Genomic DNA, 20,695 nt, shown 5'->3' with positions numbered 1-20,695 from the left:
TTTTCTTTGAAGACGAATCCTCCTTTCGGTCATTACCTTGGTAAGGACCCGGGGTGCCTTGGACAATCCAACGGCATCGTCTTGAAACTGATAGTGACAGTTCTGTACCACGAACCTGAGGTACCCTTGGTGAGAAAAGGCAAATTTTGGGACATGGAGGTAAGCATCCCTGATGTCCCGGGACACCATATAGTCCCCTTGTTCTTTGCTATCACTGCTCTGAGTGACTCCATCTGGATTTGAACCCTTGCAAGTGTTCACATTTTTCAGATTTAGAATAGGTCTCACCTAGCCTTCAGTACCACCATATAGTGTGGAGTAATACCCCTTTCCTTGTTGTCGGAGGGGTAATTTTATTATCACCTGCTGGGAATACAGCTTGTGAGTTGTTTTCAATACTGCCTCCCTGTCGGAGGGAGACATTGGTACAGCAGCAGACTACAGGAACCTGCGAGGGGGGAAACCTCTCGACATTCCAATCTGTACCCCTTGGATACTACTTGTAGGATCCAGGGGTCCTGTACGGTCCCAGCGTCATGCTGAGAACTTGGTAGAAGCGGTGGAGGGCTTCTGTTCCTGGGAATGGGCTGCCTGCTGCAGTCTTCTTCCCTTTCCTCTATCCCTGGGCAGATATGACTCTTATAGGGACGAAAGGACTGAGGCTGAAAAGACGGTGCCTTTTTCTGCAGAGATGTGACTTAGGGTAAAAAACGGTGGATTTTCCAGCAGTTGCCCTGGCTACCAGGTCCCATGGACCGACCCCAAATAACTCCTCCCCTTTATACGGCAATACATCTTTGTGCCGTTTGGAATCTGCATCACCTGACCACTGTCGTGTCCATAAACATCTTCTTGCAGATATGGACATCGCATTTACTCTTGATGCCAGAGTGCAAATATCCCTCTGCGCATCTCGCATATATAGAAATGCATCCTTTAAATGCTCTATAGTCAATAAAATACTGTCCCTGTCAAAGGTATCAATATTTTTAGTCAGGGAATCCGACCAAGCCACCTCAGCTCTGCACATCCAGGCTGAGGCGATCGCTGGTCGCAGTATAACACCAGCATGTGTGTGTATACTTTTTAGGATATTTTTTTTAGCCTCCTATCAGCTGGCTCCTTAAGTACGGCCCTATCCGTAGATGGTACCGCCACTTGTTCTGATAAGCGTGTGAGCGCCTTATCCACCCTGAGGAGTGTTTCCCACCGCGCCTTAACTTCTGGCGGGAAAGGGTATACCGCCAATAATTTTCTATCGGGGGAAACCCACGCATCATCACACACTTCATTTAATTTATCTGATTCAGGAAAAACTACAGGTAGTTTTTTCACCTCACACATAATACCCTTTTTTGTGGTACTTGGAGTATCAGAAATATGTAACACCTCCTTCATTGCCCTTAACGTGTGGCCCTAAAAGAAAATACGTTTGTTTCTTCACCGTCGACACTGAAATCAGTGTCCGTGTCTGGGTCTGTGTCGACCGACTGAGGTAAATGGGCATTTTACAGCCCCTGACGGTGTTTGAGACGCCTGGACAGATACTAATTTGTTCGCCGGCCCTCTCATGTCGTCAACCGGCTTGCAGCGTGTTGACATTGTCACGTAATTTCCATAAATAAGCCATCCATTCCGGTGTCGACTCCCTAGAGAGTGACATCACCATTACAGGCAATTTGCTCCGCCTCCTCACCAATATTTTCCTCATACATGTCGACACACACGTACCGACATACAGCACACACATAGGGAATGCTCTGATAGAGGACAGGACCCACTAGCCCTTTGGGGAGACAGAGGGAGAGTTTGCCAGCACACACCAAAACGCTATAATTATCCAGGGACAACCTTTATATAAGTGTTCCTTTTATAGCATTTTAATATATATATATATCGCCAAATCAGTGCCCCCCCTCTCTGTTTTAACCCTGTTTCTGTAGTGCAGTGCAGGGGAGATCATGGGAGCCTTCCCACCAGCCTTTCTGTGAGGGAAAATGGCGCTGTGTGCTGAGAATAGGCCCCGCCCCCTTTTCGGCGGGCTTCTTCTCCGGAGTTTTAGATATCTGGCAGGGGTTAAATACATCCATATAGCCTCAAGGGCTATATGTGATGTATTTTTCGCCATACAGGTATTATACATTGCTGCCCAGGGCGCCCCCCCCCAGCGCCCTGCACCCTCCGTGACCGCTGTGTGAAGTGTGCTGACAACAATGGCGCACAGCTGCAGTGCTGTGCGCTACCTGATGAAGACTGAGAGTCTTCTGCCGCCTGGTTCCGGACCTCTTCATCTTCAGCATCTGCAAGGGGGGTCGGCGGCGCGGCTCCGGGACGAACCCCAGGGCGAGCCCTGTGTTCCGACTCCCTCTGGAGCTATGTCCAGTAGCCTAAGAATCCAATCCATCCTGCACGCAGGTGAGTTGAAAATCTCTCCCCTAAGTCCCTCGATGCAGTGAGCCTGTTGCCAGCAGGACTCACTGAAAATAAAGAACCTAAAAACTTTTTCTAAGCAACTCTTTAAGAGAGCCACCTAGATTGCACCCTTCTCGGCCGGGCACAAAAACCTAACTGAGGCTTGGAGGAGGGTCATAGGGGGAGGAGCCAGTACACACCATGTGATCCTAAAAGCTTGCTTTTGTGCCCTGTCTCCTGCGGAGCCGCTATTCCCCATGGTCCTGACGGAGTCCCCAGCATCCACTAGGACGTTAGAGAAATATATATAATCATATCGCCAAATAAGTGCCCCCCCTCTCTGTTTTAACCCTGTTTCTGCAGTGCAGTGCAGGGGAGAGCCTGGGAGCCTTCCCACCAGCATTTCTGTGAGGGAAAATGGCGCTGTGTGCTGAGGAGAATAGGCTCCGCCCCCTTTTCGGCGGGCTTCTTCTCCCGTTTTTCTGAGACCTGGCAGGGGTTAAATACATCCATATAGCCCCAGGGGCTATATGTGATGTATCTTTTAGCCAGTATAGGTATTTCATTGCTGCCCAGGGCGCCCCCCCCAGCGCCCTGCACCCTCAGTGACCGCTGGTGTGAAGTGTGCTGACAACAATGGCGCACAGCACTGAAAAGTCTTCTGCCGCCGGTTTCTGGACCTCTTCACTCTTCGGCATCTGCAAGGGGGTCGGCGGCGCGGCTCTGGGACCGGACTCCATGGCTGGGCCTGTGTTCGATCCCTCTGGAGCTAATGGTGTCCAGTAGCCTAAGAAGCCAATCCATCCTGCACGCAGGTGAGTTCACTTCTTCTCCCCTAAGTCCCTCGTAGCAGTGAGCCTGTTGCCAGCAGGACTCACTGAAAATAAAAAACCTAACAAAACTTTTACTCTAAGCAGCTCTTTAGGAGAGCCACCTAGATTGCACCCTTCTCGGCCGGGCACAAAAATCTAACTGAGGCTTGGAGGAGGGTCATAGGGGGAGGAGCCAGTGCACACCACCTGATCCTAAAGCTTTTACTTTTGTGCCCTGTCTCCTGCGGAGCCGCTAATCCCCATGGTCCTGACGGAGTCCCCAGCATCCACTTAGGACGTCAGAGAAAGATCTGAACCTGATATTGACTCTGGGATGCCTATAAATCTAAGATTGCTCCGCCTATCCCTGTTTTCGAGGTCATCAATCTTTGAGGTCAAAAATGCTATTTGTTGAAAGTGAGAGTCATCAGAATTTTGCAGAGATACAATAGCATCTTCTGCCGTACTAACACGTTGTTCCACCTCCACTAATCGTTTGGTATGTGATTCTAAATGGGACAAGACCGTGTTTAAAGTTGTTTGAATCGCGTCTAATTTTTTTTCCAGGGTTGGGTTTAGAGGTAAGGAACTTTCCATAGAAAGGGAAGGTATAATAGGTGAGGAGGAAAGATCTTGAGATGCCGAGGGAGGTGAGCGATTGGGCTGGGGTGTATTTACATTTTCCCTAACCGAAGGGGTTTTGGATTGAGATTTCCCGTTTCTGACCATGGTATCAGTTGGATATTTATCTACAAAATTGTCCATACTATGGGACAATAACCAGGTTAGCTAGAGATTCTATACCACCTATGGATGGATGCCTTGAGATATCTACATAACTAGAGATATGCAAATAATGAAAGTTGAATTCAACTACTGAAGCTGTAAAGAGTAAGCTGTGCTTATTGAGTTAGGTACTAATTCCAGCAGCATCCCTGCCTGGTCTGTAACACACAAAAAAAAATTCCCCTCTCCCTCCCCCTCCCCCCCCACGTCAAACCAGAGAATAAACTCCTTGCGAGGTTTTACGTCACAATATAATGTATACAATCCAGTGAATTGTCGCTAATTTTGTTGCCAGTGACAGTAACAGTTTACTACGATAAGAGGAAGATACACAAGCCAATGGCCTATAGCCTTACTGACAGCAGTCACTATCTGTAGACCAATAGGTAATGTAGTGTGTGTTGTTATAGTGTAATAAGTGTCAGCATCTAGGCTCTAAGCATATAAACTTTAAACATAAAGCATTTGTGTTTGTGTTCACAATGTTAAAAGATATTTATGATGTATATTTGCCACATTGCATGATATCCATACTGAGTTGAAACAACATTAGATGTGCAATTGTGGTTTAACATCACCAGGTGGCACTGTAGATTACAAGGATACGTTCTTCTGTGAATAAAGTTGGTAGATAAAGATCAAATAGCAAGATATTTGCCAGAGAACAACAATTCTAGAGAGGCAGTACTTATATAGGATTTGGAAGTACCATAGAAAAATCTAATTACTGATCAGTGACAACTGAATCCCTAGGCAGCAACACTGGTTCAGCTATGGAGCAAGGGAGAGAGAATGGCTGGTGTTCCGTGAGCCTTGGGATAAGAGTCAGAAGCTGTGCTGACCTGCAATATGTCTCAGTACGCTGACAACTTAGTAGAAAGGCAGCACAGGTTTATCACGGGATTCCAACCAACTCTCCTCAAAAGCAGTTCCCAATATTATCCAGTGTCAATAAAGAACAATATGTGACTGAAAATCACTGTGCTTTTGCTTAGGTCAATGTTGGGGAGTCACTGGTCCCGGTCCCGAGAGCAGCAGGGCTCAGCCGCGAAAGCGGGAACTCCCTCCCTTGTCGGTTAGGTAGCGTCAGCCACAGTTGAGACAGCCAAGATTCCCGATATTCCTCAGCCTCCCCAGGGACAGCAGGGTAGGCCCGGGCACCACACAACAGCTTACCTGTGGCAGCCCGGCGCAAGCGGCTAGCAGCACCGATCTCCGAGGTCCCGGCAGGGGGGGTCAGATGCGCCGTCAGGTGCAGGTCGAGCAGAGCAGTCCCAGGTTCCCGGCAACAGCGGCCTACCCGCCAGCCTCCTTACGTGGGCACAGCTCCGGGTCTCTCCTCGCCCACTCACCGCCGCTCCCACCGCAGCCGGGGATGATGTCCTCTCCAGCCGCCAGCAGCTCAAGCGCGTCCTCCCGCCTCTCCGATCTCCGACGTCGGGCACAAAGCGGCACCCGCACTCACAGGCGCCAACAGTGGACCCGCGGCAGCCTCCAATCCTAGTCTCCTGCAGTGGATCCTCTCCGCACAGTTCACAGGTGAGCCAGATTAGTTAGGCAGTCAGCCCCGGCCAGGCTAATTGTTGTCGAGGTGGGGAAAGCAGGCAGAGGGATCAGCCTCGTGACAATGGCGGCTCGGCTCCGCACGCCATTAGGACTCAGCACAATCAGGCGAGACTCCGGCGGCAATATGGCTCCGTCCAGCACAATATGTAGCTTCATTGGCTGGTCCAGTCGTCCAGCACTTGAATTTCACCAAGTTAGTAAAGGCTGAGCACTTGAAACCCGCTGATGGGTTTAGATTAAAGCAAGCAGAGATGGAGCCTTCAGTAAAATGCGGCCATCGCGATGCTCCGCCCACCGGAAGTCCCTGTGTTCATAGTTTTTATGTAGGATCAAAAAGCTCAAAGAGTAGGGTGTTTGACTAGAATTCAACAAGTCATATGGGCATGGCAGTATATTGAAATGTGTTATTTAATAAAGGGTATTGTAACTGAATAACTACAAGCTCTCAAGTTAAGTGCATGAATGTGGTATAAAGAATCAATTTTGTTGCAGTGTTCTATAAATGTGCATGCGCCTTATGTCCCTATTGAAAGCAAAAGGTGGGGGGTGAAAAAAATGGGGGGGGGGGGGGGGGGCACCAATTCTCTCTATGGCAGAGAGCACCAAAAAGTCTAGTTACGGCTCTGTAGCATGCGGCCAGGTGGATCTAGCCTCTACGAGACTTGCTCAATTTTCAGGGCGGTCGGGAACGCCACCTGATTTTCGTAAGCCTCCCATCCTTTCTGGGAGGATAGGCAAGTATGCATTATAACAGTTTATACAAGACACTGACGACTTGCTGACAATATACCGGTGGTGACATTTGCAGGGACATTTTTACAAAAACCAGTGGTGAATTTATCTTTCTACATAGCTGTAAAATTACGGAAGATTGCCTCTTGAAAAATGAAAGCAAAGGTGCAGGGAGTGAGGGGTTAATAAGTTTTCCCGCAATTACATAAATTCAGAGTCACTATCACTTTCACACAGAGTATTTTCTGCTCGCAGTGACGGTCGTGTTTAACTGTGTGATAACCTCTACTATAGTGTGAGCTTCTCACGGACAGGACTCCTCAGGCATGACTGGTAAGTGCTCACAGAAAAGGACTTGTTTCTGCCTAATTTAGACCTAACAGACTCAACGGGGCAAATTTCAGTTAGGAGGGAATCCAGCAACTTGGTGCAACGTTTGCTCCAGTAAAAAAACTTTTTGTTGCAGGGGGAAGAGGCTGATTCAAAACTGCATAAAAGTCCATTACGTACTCTGAATAAAGGAAATTACAATAAGAAATACAATGCATTTATTTCTGAGCACGTACTGCTGCCGAATTTTGTGCAACAGTGAAACAGCCCCGATTTAGGGGAGGGGGCAAATGTACAATGCAGTGTAACAATAGGGTTAGCCAGTAGGTGTGGGCAACCTGCAGTGTTTGCCCTGCAGCAAGGGACGTTTGCACCTAATTCTAATGCTTTAACCTCTCACTACACTAAAGGCATGAGTGAGTAATTATAAATAGCAAAATACTGTATAGCCCTGGTGAGCAGGGGCTGGCACGGGTCTGTGGTGAGCGTAAGGGGGCATTGGAGGGGATTTATGAAGTCTAAACGCTGACATTAGGAAGGTGGAGAGCTATGAATACTGTGCGTAGCATTTACTCAATTACTGCAGCATGCACGGGAAGAGCTCACTTATTCCACAGTGCTCTGCCAAACACGGAGTGGCACACTATTAACCTTTGCACTGTGCACAGCACACTATAGAATGTGACGGCAGATAAGAACCACTTGGCCCATCTAGTCTGCCCATGTCCACGCACACCCTAGGGGCTGCTTTTGCGAAGAAAAATGGAGGAACCAGAATTGATATTAAAAAAAATAAGATTTTACTTACCGATAAATCTATTTCTCGTAGTCCGTAGTGGATGCTGGGACTCCGTAAGGACCATGGGGAATAGCGGCTCCGCAGGAGACAGGGCACAAAATAAAAGCTTGAGATATCAGGTGGTGTGCACTGGCTCCTCCCCCTATGACCCTCCTCCAAGCCAGTTAGGATACTGTGCCCGGACGAGCGTACATAATAAGGAAGGATATTGAATCCCGGGTAAGACTCATACCAGCCACACCAATCACACCGTACAACTCGTGATCTGAACCCAGTTAACAGTATGATAATTTTAAAGGAGCCTCTGAAAAGATGGCTCAACAATAATAACCCGAATTTTTTGTAACAATAACTATATACAAGTATTGCAGACAATCCGCACTAGGGATGGGCGCCCAGCATCCACTACGGACTACGAGAAATAGATTTATCGGTAAGTAAAATCTTATTTTCTCTAACGTCCTAAGTGGATGCTGGGACTCCGTAAGGACCATGGGGATTATACCAAAGCTCCCAAACGGGCGGGAGAGTGCGGATGACTCTGCAGCACCGAATGAGAGAACTCCAGGTCCTCCTCAGCCAGGGTATCAAATTTGTAGAATTTAGCAAACGTGTTTGCCCCTGACCAAGTAGCTGCTCGGCAAAGTTGTAAAGCCGAGACCCCTCGGGCAGCCGCCCAAGATGAGCCCACTTTCCTTGTGGAATGGGCTTTTACTGATTTTGGCTGTGGCAATCCTGCCACGGAATGTGCAAGCTGAATTGTACTACAAATCCAACGAGCAATCGTCTGCTTTGAAGCAGGAGCACCCAGCTTGTTGGGTGCATACAGGATAAACAGCGAGTCAGTTTTCCTGACTCCAGCCGTCCTGGAAACATATATTTTCAAGGCCCTGACAACGTCCAGCAACTTAGAGTCCTCTAAGTCCCTAGTAGCCGCAGGTACCACAATAGGTTGGTTCATGTGAAATGCAGAAACCACCTTAGGTAGAAATTGAGGACGAGTCCTCAATTCCGCCCTGTCAGAATGAAAATTTAGGTAAGGGCTTTTACATGATAAAGCCGCCAATTCTGACACACGCCTAGCTGAAGCCAAGGCCAACAGCATCGACACCTTCCACGTGAGATATTTTAAATCTACCGTAGACAATGGTTCAAACCAGTGTGATTTTAGAAATCTCAACACAACATTGAGATCCCAAGGTGCCACTGGAGGCACAAAAGGAGGCTGTATGTGCAGCACCCCTTTCACAAATGTCTGAACTTCAGGTACTGAAGCCAGTTCTTTCTGGAAGAATATCGACAGGGCCGAAATTTGAACCTTAATGGACCCTAATTTTAGGCCCATAGACAGTCCTGTTTGCAGGAAATGCAAGAAACGACCCAGTTGAAATTCCTGTGTAGGGGCCTTCTTGGCCTCACACCACGCAACATATTTACGCCAAATGCGGTGATAATGTTTTGCGGTTACTTCCTTTCTGGCTTTTACCAGAGTAGGGATGACTTCTTCTGGAATGCCCTTGTCCTTCAGGATCCGGCGTTCAACCGCCATGCCGTCAAACGCAGCCGCGGTAAGTCTTGGAACAGACAAGGCCCCTGCAGTAGCAGGTCCTGTCTTAGAGGTAGAGGCCACGGTTCGTCCGTGAGCATCTCTTGAAGTTCCGGGTACCAAGACCTTCTTGGCCAATCCGGAACCACGAGTATAGTTCTTACTCCTCTCCTTCTTATGATTCTCAATACTTTCGGTATGAGGGGCAGAGGAGGGAATACATACACTGACTGGTACACCCACGGCGTTACCAGAGCGTCCACTGCTATTGCCTGAGGGTCCCTTGACCTGGCGCAATATCTGTCCAGTTTTTTGTTTAGACGTGACGCCATCATGTCCACCTTTGGTCTTTCCCAACGGTTTACAATTTGGTGGAAGACTTCTGGGTGAAGTCCCCACTCTCCCGGGTGAAGGTCGTGTCTGCTGAGGAAGTCTGCTTCCCAGTTGTCCACTCCCGGAATGAACACTGCTGACAGTGCTATCACATGATTTTCCGCCCAGCGAAGAATCCTTGCAGTTTCTGCCATTGCCCTCCTGCTTCTCGTGCCGCCCTGTCTGTTTATGTGGGCGACTGACGTGATGTTGTCCGACTGGATCAACACCGCCTGACCCTGAAGCAGAGGTTTTGCTTGAATTAAGGCATTGTAAATGGCCCTTAGTTCTAGAATGTTTATATGAAGAGATGTTTCCATGCTTGACCACAAGCCCTGGAAATTCCTTCCCTGTGTGACTGCTCCCCAGCCTCTCAGGCTGGCATCCGTGGTTACCAGGATCCAATCCTGAATGCCAAATCTGCGGCCCTCTAGTAGATGAGCCCTCTGAAGCCACCACAGGAGAGACACCCTTGTCCTTGGCGACAGGGTTATCCGTTGATGCATCTGAAGATGCGATCCGGACCATTTTCCCAGTAGATCCCACTGAAAAGTTCTTGCATGGAATCTTCCGAATGGAATCGCTTCGTAAGAAGCCACCATTTTTCCCAGGACCCTTGTGCACTGATGCACTGAGACCTGTCCTGGTTTTAGGAGGTTCCTGACTAGCTCGGATAACTCCCTGGCCTTCTCCTCCGGGAGAAACACCTTCTTCTGGACAGTGTCCAGAATCATTCCTAAGAACAGTAGACGTGTCGTTGGAATCAGCTGCGATTTTGGAATATTTAGAATCCATCCGTGCTGACTTAGCACTACCTGAGATAGTGCCACTCCGACTTCTAACTGTTCCTTGGTTCTTGCCCTTATCAGGAGATCGTCCAAGTAAGGGATAATTAAGATGCCTTTTCTTCGTAGAAGAATCATCATTTCGGCCATTACCTTGGTAAAGACCCGAGGCGCCGTGGACAATCCAAACGGCAGCGTCTGAAACTGATAATGACAGTTTTGTACTACAAACCTGAGGTACCCTTGGTGAGAAGGATATATTGGGACGTGGAGATAAGCATCCTTGATGTCCAGCGACACCATATAGTCCCCCTCTTCCAGGTTCGCTATCACCGCTCTGAGTGACTCCATCTTGAATTTGAACCTTTTTATGTAAGTGTTCAAAGATTTTAGATTTAATATTGGTCTCACCGAGCCGTCCGGCTTCGGTACCACAAATAGTGTGGAATAATACCCCTTCCCCTGTTGTAAGAGGGGTACCTTGAAAATCACCTGCTGGGAGTACAGCTTGTGAATGGCTTCCAGAACTGCCTCCCTGTCGGAGGGAGACTTTGGTTTTGTCTGCTTGTAAAGCCCCAGCGTCATGCTGAAGACTTGGCAGAAGCAGGGGAGGGCTTCTGCTCCTGGGAAGCGGCTGCATGGTGCTGCCTTTTTCCTCTTCCTCTGCCCTTGGGCAGAAAAGAGTGACCTTTTGCTCGCTTGTACTTATGGGAACGAAAGGACTGAGTTTGAAAAGACTGTGTCTTTTTCTGTTGATGTGAAGTAACCTGGGGTAAAAAGGTGGATTTTCCAGCCGTTGCCGTGGCCACCAGGTCTGTTAGACCAGCCCCAAATAACTCCTCCCCCTTATACGGCAATACTTCCATGTGCCGTTTGGAATCTGCGTCCCCTGACCACTGTCTGGTCCATAATGCTCTTCTGGCAGAGATGGACATTACGCTTACTCTTGATGCCAGGGTACAAATATCCCTCTGCGCATCACGCATATATAGCAATGCATCCTTTAAATGTTCTATAGTTAACAGAATATTGTCCCTATCCAGGGTATCAATAGTCTCAGTCAGGGAATCCGCCCATGCGACTCCAGCACTGCACATCCAGGCTGATGCGATTGCTAGTCGCAGTATAACACCAGTATGTGTGTATATACTTTTCAGGATATTTTCCAGCCTCCTATCAGCTGGTTCTTTGAGGGTGGCCGTATCAGGGGACGGTAACGCTACTTGTTTAGATAAACGTGTGAGCGCCTTATCTACCCTAGGGGGTGTTTCCCACCGTGCCCTAACCTCTGGCGGGAAAGGGTATAGTGCTAATAACTTATTAGAAATTAGCTGTTTTTTTTTTTTTTTTTATCGGGGGAAACCCACGCTTTATCACACACCTCATTTATTTCCTCAGACTCAGGAAAAACTATTGGCAGTTTTTTCACACCCCACATAATACCCGCCTTTGAGGTATTTGTAGTGTCAGAAAGGTTCAATGCCTCTTTCATTGCCGTGATCATGTAACGTGTGGCCCTACTGGACATTACGTTTGTCTCGTCACCGTCGACACTAGATTCAGTATCTGTATCCGTGTCGACCCACTGAGGTAGCGGCCGTTTTAGGGCCCCTGAGGGTGTCTGAGACGCCTGAACAGGCACTAATTGATTTGCCGGCTTTCTCATGTCGTCAACAGTTTTTTTGTAAATTGCTGACATTATCACTTAATTGCTTAAACACAATCATCTAGTCAGGTGTCGACTCCCTAGGGGGTGACATCACTAACACAGGCAACTGCTCCGCCTCCACCTCATTTTCCTCCTCATACATGTCGACACACGCGTACCGACACACAGCACACACACCGGGAATGCTCTGATAGAGGACAGGACCCCACTTAGCCCTTTGGAGAGACAGAGGGAGAGTCTGCCAGCACACACCCAGCGCTATATATATACAGGGATAACCTTATATAAGTGTTAATCCCTTATAGCTGCTGTTAATCTAGTTATTTGCTGCCAAAATGCCCCCCCTTCTCTTTTTTACCCTGAATCAGATGCAGTACTGCAGGGGAGAATCAGGGAGCCGTCCTTCCAGCGGAGCTGTGAGGGAATAATGGCGCCAGTGTGCTGAGGAGATAGGCCCCGCCCCTTCACGACGTCCTTAACTCTCGCTTTTTTGTGTAAAATGGCAGGGGAAAAATACATCCATATAGCCCTGGAGCTATATGTGATGTATTCCTTTTGCCAGCTAAGGTATATGTGTGTTATATTGCGTCTCAGGGCGCTCCCCCCCAGCGCCCTGCACCCTCAGTGACCGGAGTGTGAAGTGTGCTGAGAGCAATGGCGCACAGCTGCGGTGCTGTGCGCTACCTTAGTCTTGAAGACAGGATGTCTTCTGCCGCCGCTTTCACCGGACCTTCGTCTCTTCTGGCTCTGTAAGGGGGACGGCGGCGCGGCTCCGGTGACCCATCCAGGCTGAACCTGTGATCGTCCCTCTGGAGCTAACGTCCAGTAGCCTAAGAAGCCCAATCCACTCTGCACTCAGGTGAGTTCGCTTCTTCTCCCCTTAGTCCCACGATGCAGTGAGCCTGTTGCCAGCAGGACTCACTGAAAATAAAAAAACCTAACTAAACTTTTATTCTAAGCAGCTCTGGAGAGCTACCTAGTTTGCACCCTTCTCGGCCGGGCACAAAAATCTAACTGGCTTGGAGGAGGGTCATAGGGGGAGGAGCCAGTGCACACCACCTGATATCTCAAGCTTTTATTTTGTGCCCTGTCTCCTGCGGAGCCGCTATTCCCCATGGTCCTTACGGAGTCCCAGCATCCACTTAGGACGTTAGAGAAATGAGAATTTACTCACCGGTAATTCTATTTCTCGTAGTCCGTAGTCGATGCTGGGGACTCCGTAAGGACCATGGGGAATAGACGAGTTCCGCAGAAGACTGGGCACTCTAAAGAAAGATTAGGTACTATCTGGTGTGCACTGGCTCCTCCCTCTATGCCCCTCCTCCAGACCTCAGTTAAGGAAACTGTGCCCGGAAGAGCTGACATTACAAGGAAAGGATTTTGGAATCCAGGGTAAGACTCATACCAGCCACACCAGTCACACCGTACAACTAGTGATAACTTTTTACCCAGTTAACAGTATGAACAACAACCGAGCATCACTCAACGGATGGCTCATAACAATAACCCTTTATTAAGCAATAACTATATACACGTATTGCAGAAAGTCCACACTTGGGACGGGCGCCCAGCATCCACTACGGACTACGAGAAAATAAGAATTTACTTACCGATAATTCTATTTCTCGTAGTCCGTAGTGGATGCTGGGGAATCCGTAAGGACCATGGGGAATAGCGGCTCCGCAGGAGACTGGGCACATCTAATTAAAGCTTTAGGACTATCTGGTGTGCACTGGCTCCTCCCCCTATGACCCTCCTCCAAGCCTCAGTTAGGATACTGTGCCCGGACGAGCGTACACAATAAGGAAGGATTTTGAATCCCGGGTAAGACTCATACCAGCCACACCAATCACACCGTACAACTTGTGATCTGAACCCAGTTAACAGCATGATAACAGAGGAGCCTCTAGAAAAGATGGCTCACTACAGCAATAACCCGATTTTTTGGTAACAATAACTATGTACCAGTATTGCAGACAATCCGCACTTGGGATGGGCGCCCAGCATCCACTACGGACTACGAGAAATAGAATTATCGGTAAGTAAATTCTTATTTTCTCTAACGTCCTAAGTGGATGCTGGGGACTCCGTAAGGACCATGGGGATTATACCAAAGCTCCCAAACGGGCGGGAGAGTGCGGATGACTCTGCAGCACCAAATGAGAGAACTCCAGGTCCTCCTCAGCCAGGATATCAATTTTGTAGAATTTTACAAACGTATTTGCTCCTGACCAAGTAGCTGCTCGGCAAAGTTGTAAAGCCGAGACCCCTCGGGCAGCCGCCCAAGATGAGCCCACCTTCCTTGTGGAGTGGGCATTTACAGATTTTTGGCTGTGGCAGGCCTGCCACAGAATGTGCAAGCTGAATTGTACTACAAATCCAACGAGCAATAGTTTGCTTAGAAGCAGGAGCACCCAGCTTGTTGGGTGCATACAGGATAAACAGCGAGTCAGATTTCCTGACTCCAGCCCTCCTGGAAACATATATTTTCAGGGCCCTGACAACGTCTAGCAACTTGGAGTCCTCCAAGTCCCTAGTAGCCGCAGGCACCACAAATAGGTTGGTTCAGGTGAAACGCTGAAACCACCTTAGGGAGAAACTGAGGACGAGTCCTCAATTCCGCCCTGTCCGAATGGAACATCAGATAAGGGCTTTTTCAGGATAAAGCCGCCAATTCTGACACGCGCCTGGCCCAGGCCAGGGCCAACAGCATGACCACTTTCCATGTGAGATATTTTAACTCCACAGATTTAAGTGGTTCAAACCAATGTGACTTTTGGAACCCAAAACTACATTGAGATCCCAAAGTGCCACTGGAGGCACAAAAGGAGGCTGTATATGCAGTACCCCTTTTACAAACGCCTGAACTTCAGGGACTGAAGCTAGTTCTTTTTGGAAGAAAATTGACAGGGCCGAAATTTGAACCTTAATGGACCCCAATTTCAGGCCCATAGGCACTCCTGTTTGCAGGAAATGTAGGAATCGACCCAGTTGAATTTCCTCCGTCGGGCCTTACTGGCCTCGCACCACGCAACATATTTTCGCCAATTGCGGTGATAATGTTTTTGCGGTTACATCCTTCCTGGCTTTGATCAGGATAGGGATGACTTCATCCGGAACGCCTTTTTTCCTTCAGGATCCGGCGTTCAACCGCCATGCCGTCAAACGCAGCCGCGGTAAGTCTTGGAACAGACAGGGTCCTTGCTGGAGCAGGTCCCTTCTTAGAGGTAGAGGCCACGGATCCTCCGTGTGCATCTCTTGAAGTTCCGGTTACCAAGTCCTTCTTGGCCAATCCGGAGCCACGAATATAGTGATTACTCCTCTCCATTTTATCAATCTAAGTACCTTGTATGAGAGGCAGAGGAGGGAACACATACCCTGACTGGTACACCCACGGTGTTACCAGAGCGTCTACAGCTATTGCCTGAGGGTCCCTGGACCTGGCGCAATACCTGTCGAGTTTTTCCCAACGGTTTATAATCATGTGGAAGACTTCTGGGTGAAGTCCCCACTCTCCCGGGTGGAGGTCGTGCTGAGGAAGTCTGCTTCCCAGTTGTCTACTCCCGGAATGAATACTGCTGACAGTGCTATCACATGATTTTCCGCCCAGCGAAGAATCCTTGCAGCTTCTGCCATTGCCCTCCTGCTTCTTGTGCCACCCTGTCTGTTTACGTGGGTGACTGCCGTGATGTTGTCCGACTGGATCAACACCGGCTGACCTTGAAGCAGAGGTCTTGCTAAGCTTAGAGCATTGTAAATGTCCCTTAGCTTCAGGATATTTATGTGAAGTGATGTCTCCAAGCTTGACCATAAGTCCTGGATATTCCTTCCCTGTGTGACTGCTCCCCAGCCTCGCAGGCTGGCATCCGTGGTTACCAGGACCCAGTCCTGAATGCCGAATCTGCGACCCTCTAGAAGATGAGCACTCTGCAACCACCACAGGAGGGACACCCTTGTCCTTGGTGACAGGGTTATCCGCTGATGCATCTGAAGATGCGACCCGGACCATTTGTCCAGCAGGTCCCACTGGAAAGTTCTTGCGTGGAATCTGCCGAATGGGATTGCTTCGTAGGAAGCCACCATTTTACCCAGAACCCTTGTGCATTGATGCACTGAGACTTGGCTCGGTTTTAGGAGGTTCCTGACTAGCTCGGATAACTCCCTGGCTTTCTCCTCCGGGAGAAACACTTTTTTCTGGACTGTGTCCAGGATCATCCCTAGGAACAGAAGACAAGTCGTCGGAACCAGCTGCGATTTTGGAATATTGAGAATCCAACCGTGCTGCAGCAACACTACCTGAGATAGTGCTACACCGACCTCCAACTGTTCCCTGGATCTTACCCTTATCAGGGAATTGTCCAAGTAAGGGATAACTAAAATTCCCTTCCTTCGAAGGAATATCATCATTTCGGCCATTACCTTGGTAAAGACCCGGGGTGCCGTGGACCATCCATACGGCAGCGTCTGAACTGATAGTGACAGTTCTGTACCATAAACCTGAGGTACCCTTGGTGAGAAGGGTAAATTTTGACATGAAGGTAAGCATCCTTGATGTCCCGAGACATCATGTAGTCCCCTTATTCCAGGTTCGCAAGCACTGCTCTGAGTGACTCAATCTTGAATTTGAACCTCTGTATGTAAGTGTTCAAAGATTTTAGATTTAGAATCGGTCTCACCGAGCCGTCCGGCTTCGGTACCACAACAGTGTGGAATAATACCCCGTTCCCTGTTGCAGGAGGGGTACCTTGATTATCACCTGCTGGGTGAATGGCTTCCAAAACTGTCTCCCTGTCAGAAGGAGACATCGGGAAAGCCGACTTTAGGAAACGGCGAGGGGGAGACGTCTCGAATTCTAATTTGTACCCCTGAGATATCACCTGAAGGATCCAGGGGTCTACTTGCGAGTGAGCCCACTGCGCGCTGAAATTCATTGAGACGGGCCCCCCACCGTGCCTGATTCTGCTTGTAAAGCCCCAGCGTATACTGAGGGCTTGGCAGAGGCGGGAGAGGGTTTCTGTTCCTGGGAACTGGCTGATTTCTGCAGCCTTTTTCCTCTCCCTCTGTCACGGGGCAGAAATGAGGAACCTTTTGCCCGCTTATCCACGAAAAGACTGCGCCTGATAATACGGCGTCTTCTCATGTTGAGAGGCGACCTGGGGTACAAACGTGGATTTCCCAGCTGTTGCCGTGGCCACCAGGTCTGAAAGACCGACCCCAAATAACTCCTCCCCTTAATAAGGCAATACTTCCAAATGCCGTTTGGAATACGCATCACCTGACCACTGTCGTGTCCATAACCCTCTACTGGTAGAAATGGACAACGCACTTAGACTTGATGCCAGTCGGCAAATATTCCGCTGTGCATCACGCATATATAGAAATGCATCTTTTAAATGCTCTATAGGCAAAAATATGCTGTCCCTATCTAGGGTATCAATATTTTCAGTCAGGGAATCCGACCACGCCAACCCAGCACTGCACATCCAGGCTGAGGCGATTGCTGGTCGCAGTATAACACCAGTATGTGTGTAAATACATTTTAGGATACCCTCCTGCTTTCTATCAGCAGGATCCTTAAGGGCGGCCATCTCAGGAGAGGATAGAGCCCTTACAAGCGTGTGAGCGCTTTATCCACCCTAGGGGGTGTTTCCCAACGCACCCTAACCTCTGGCGGGAAAGGATATAATGCCAATAACATTTTAGAAATTATCAGTTGTTATCGGGGGAAACCCACGCATCATCACACACCTCATTTAATTTCTCAGATTCAGGAAAACTACAGGTAGTTTTTCCTCACCGAACATAATACCCCTTTTTGGTGGTACTCGTATTATCAGAAATGTGTAAAACATTGTTCATTGCCTCAATCATGTAACGTGTGGCCCTACTGGAAGTCACATTTGTCTCTTCACCGTCGACACTGGAGTCAGTATCCGTGTCGGCGTCTATATCTGCCATCTGAGGTAACGGGCGCTTTAGAGCCCCTGACGGCCTATGAGACGTCTGGACAGGCACAAGCTGAGTAGCCGGCTGTCTCATGTCAACCACTGTCTTTTATACAGAGCTGACACTGTCACGTAATTTCTTCCAACAGTTCATCCACTCAGGTGTCGACCCCCTAGGGGGTGACATCACTATTACAGGCAATCTGCTCCGTCTCCACATCATTTTTCTCCTCATACATGTCGACACAAAAGTACCGACATACAGCACACACACAGGGAATGCTCTGATAGAGGACAGGACCCCACTAGCCCTTTGGGGAGACAGAGGGAGAGTTTGCCAGCACACACCAGAGCGCTATATATACACAGGGATAACCTTATATAAGTGTTTTTCCCCTTATAGCTGCTGTATAGTTAATACTGCGCCTAATTTGTGCCCCCCTCTCTTTTTTAACCCTTTCTGTAGTGTAGTGACTGCAGGGGAGAGCCAGGGAGCTTCCCTCCCACGGAGCTGTGAGGGAAAATGGCGCCAGTGTGCTGAGGAGATAGGCTCCGCCCCCTTATCGGCGGCCTTATCTCCCGTTTTTCTGTGTATTCTGGCAGGGGCTAAATGCATCCATATAGCCCAGGAGCTATATGTGATGCATTTTTTGCCATCCAAGGTGTTTTTATTGCGTCTAAGGGCGCCCCCCCCCAGCGCCCTGCACCCTCAGTGACCGGAGTGTGAAGTGTGCTGAGAGCAATGGCGCACAGCTGCAGTGCTGTGCGCTACCTTGCTGAAGACAGGACGTCTTCTGCCGCCGATTTTCCGGACCTCTTCTGCCTTCTGGCTCTGTAAGGGGGCCGGCGGCGCGGCTCTGGGACCCATCCAAGCTGGGCCTGTGATCGTCCCTCTGGAGCTAATGTCCAGTAGCCTAAGAAGCCCAATCCACTCTGCACGCAGGTGAGTTCGCTTCTTCTCCCCTTAGTCCCTCGATGCAGTGAGCCTGTTGCCAGCAGGTCTCACTGAAAATAAAAAACCTAAACTAAAACTTTCACTAAGAAGCTCAGGAGAGCCCCTAGTGTGCACCCTTCTCGTTCGGGCACAGAGATCTAACTGAGGCTTGGAGGAGGGTCATAGGGGGAGGAGCCAGTGCACACCAGATAGTCCTAAAGCTTTCTTTAGATGTGCCCAGTCTCCTGCGGAGCCGCTATTCCCCATGGTCCTTACAGAGTCCCCAGCATCCACTTAGGACGTTAGAGAAATAGAATTACCGGTGAGTAAATTCTTATTTTCTCTAACGTCCTAGTGGATGCTGGGGACTCCGTAAGGACCATGGGGATTATACCAAAGCTCCCAAACGGGCGGGAGAGTGCGGATGACTCTGCAGCACCGAATGGGCAAACACAAGGTCCTCCTCAGCCAGGGTATCAAACTTGTAGAATTTTGCAAAAGTGTTTGAACCCGACCAAGTAGCAGCTCGGCAAAGCTGTAAAGCCGAGACCCCTCGGGCAGCCGCCCAAGAAGAGCCCACCTTCCTTGTGGAATGGGCTTTCACTGATTTTGGATGCGGCAATCCAGCCGCAGAATGAGCCTGCTGAATCGTGTTACAGATCCAGCGAGCAATAGTTTGCTTTGAAGCAGGAGCACCCAGCTTGTTGGATGCATACAGGATAAACAGCGAGTCCGTCTTCTTGACTCCAGCTGTTCTGGTGACATAAATCTTCAAAGCCCGGACTACGTCCAGCAACTTGGAGTCCTCCAAGTCACGAGTAGCCGCAGGCACCACAATAGGTTGGTTTAAATGAAAAGATGACACCACCTTTGGCAGAAATTGTGGACGAGTCCTCAATTCTGCTCTGTCCATATGGAAGATCAGATAGGGGCTTTTACATGACAAAGCCGCCAATTCTGACACACGCCTAGCCGATGCTAAGGCCAACAGCATGACCACTTTCCACATGAGATACTTTAGTTCCACGGTCTTAAGTGGCTCAAACCAGTGGGATTTCAGGAAGCCCAACACCACGTTGAGATCCCAAGGTGCCACAAAAGGGGCTAAATATGCAGCACTCCCTTAACAAACGTCTGAACTTCAGGAAGAGAAGCCAGTTCCTTTTGAAAGAAAATGGCTAGGCCGAAATCTGGACCTTTATGGATACCAGCTTCAAGCCCATAGTCACTCCAGACTGTAGCAAGTGCAGAAACCTGCCCAGCTGGAATTCCTCTGTAGGGGCCTTCCTGGCCTCACACCAAGCAACATATTTTCGCCATATACGGTGATAATGTTTTGCTGTCACGTCCTTCCTAGCCTTTATCAGCGTAGGAATAACCTCCTCCGGAATGCCTTTTTCCGCTAGGATCCGGCGTTCAACCGCCATGCCTTCCAACGCAGCCGCGGTAAGTCTTGAAACAGACAGGGTCACTGTTGCAACAGGCCCTGTCTGAGAGGTAGAGGCCCTGGGTCCTCTGTGAGCATATCTTGCAGTACCGGGTACCAAGTCTTTCTTGGCCAATCCGGAACAATGAGTATTGTTCTCACTCCACTTTTCCTTACGAATCTCAGCACCTTGGGTATGAGAGGAAGAGGAGGAAACACATAGACCGACTGGAACACCCACGGTGTTACTAGTGCGTCCACAGCTATCGCCTGAGGGTCTCTTGACCTGGCGCAATACTTGAGACGGGATGCCATCATGTCCACCTGTGGCAATTCCCATCGATTTGTAATCTGAGTGTAGACTTCGTGATGAAGCTCCCACTCTCCCGGGTGGAGGTCGTGTCTGCTGAGGAAGTCTGCTTCCCAGTTGTCCACTCCCGGAATGAACACCGCTGACAGATGCTTGCACGTGATTCTCCGCCCAGCGAAGAATTCTGGTGGCTCCTACCATCGCCACCCTGCTCCTTGTGCCGCCTTGGCGGTTTACATGAGCCACTGCGGTGATATTGTCTGACTGAATC

Source organism: Pseudophryne corroboree, chromosome 7 (assembly GCF_028390025.1).
Source record: "Pseudophryne corroboree isolate aPseCor3 chromosome 7, aPseCor3.hap2, whole genome shotgun sequence".
NCBI lineage: Eukaryota > Metazoa > Chordata > Amphibia > Anura > Myobatrachidae > Pseudophryne > Pseudophryne corroboree.
Note: the sequence above shows the minus strand (reverse complement) of the source record.